At 48.8% G+C, this 1,473-nt stretch overlaps 1 pseudogene; it reads left to right on the top strand.

Annotated features, from left to right (window-relative positions):
- Nucleotides 1-226: 226 nt before the first annotated feature.
- LOC716196 (glyceraldehyde-3-phosphate dehydrogenase pseudogene) lies at nt 227-1,109 on the top strand (annotated as a pseudogene).
- Nucleotides 1,110-1,473: the final 364 nt, after the last annotated feature.

Raw genomic sequence — 1,473 nt, 5'->3', positions numbered from 1 at the left:
TTTCTGTGTCACTCATTAATGTTTTTTTTTAGCTCTTTCCTCCTCCAATTCAGCAGACAGCCGCATCTCCTCTCCCACTGCCAGCCACATCCCTGAGGCACCGTGGTGAAGGTGAAAGTCAGAGTCAACGGATTTGGTCGTATTGGGTGCCTGGTCAGCAGGGCTACTTTTAACTGGTAAAGTGGATATTGTCACCATCAGTGACCCCTTCATTGATCTCAACTACATGGTCTACATGTTCCAATATGATTCCACCCATGGCACATTCCATGGCACCATCAAGTCTGAGAACGGGAAGCTTGTCATCAATGGAAATCCCGTCACCATCTTCCAGGAGCGAGATCCCTCCAAGGTCAAATGGGGTGATGCTGGTGCTGGGTACATTGTGGAGTCCACCGGCATCTTTACCACCATGGAGAAGGCTGGGGCTCACTTACAGGGAGGAGCCAAAAGGGTCATCATCTCTGCCCCCTCTGCTGATGCCCCCATGTTGGTAATGAGCATGAACCATGAGAAGTATGACAACAGCCTCAAGATCATCAGCAATACTTCCTGCTCTGCCAACTGCTTAGCACCCCTGGCCAACATCATCCATGACAACTTTGATATTGTGGAAGGACTCATGACCACAGTCCACACCATCACTGCCACCCAGAAGACTGTGGATGGTTCCTCTGGGAAACTGGCATGACGGTGGTGGGACTCTCCAGAATATCATCCCTTCTTCTTCTGGCACTGCCAAGGCTGTAGGCAAGGTCATCCCTGAGCTGAATGGAAAACTCACTGGCATGGCCTTCTGTGTCCCCACTGCCAACACGTCAGTCGTGGACCTGAACTACCATCTGGAAAAACCTACCAAATATGATGGCATTAAGAAGGTGGTGAAGCAGGCGTCAGAGGGCCCTCTCTAGGGCATCCTGGGCTACAACACCGAGCACCAGGTTGTCTCCTTCGACTTCAACAGCGACACCCACTCTTCCACCTTTGATGTTGGGGCCGCCATTGCCCTCAACAACCACTTTGTCAAGCTGATTTCCTGGTATGACAATGAATTTGGCTATAGCAACAGGGTGGTGGACCTCATGGCCCACAAGGCCTCCAAGGAGTAAGACCCCTGAACCACCAGCCCCAGTGACAGCACGAGAGGAAGAGCAAGGCCCTCACTGATGGGGAGTCCCTGACACACTCAGTCCCCAGTCACAGTGAGAATCTCCCCTCCTCACAGTTTCCATGCAGACCCCCTGAAGAGGAAGGGGCCTAGGAAGTTCCACCTTGTCTTGTACCATCAATAAAGTCCCCTGTGCTCAGCCAAAAAAATAAATAAATAAAATTTTTTTCTATAAAGTTTCTATGGATTAGTGATTAATTCCTAAAATTCTCTAGTTTTGACTGGTATTTGGAATGATATTTTATTATATTTCCTAGTTTGCATTGTCAGTGTAGAAGATACCAAGATTTCTTAAGTTGTTCTTA

The sequence above is a fragment of the Macaca mulatta genome, chromosome 4, assembly GCF_049350105.2.
Source record: "Macaca mulatta isolate MMU2019108-1 chromosome 4, T2T-MMU8v2.0, whole genome shotgun sequence".
Lineage (NCBI taxonomy): Eukaryota > Metazoa > Chordata > Mammalia > Primates > Cercopithecidae > Macaca > Macaca mulatta.
This window is presented reverse-complemented; position numbering and strand designations above follow the sequence as displayed.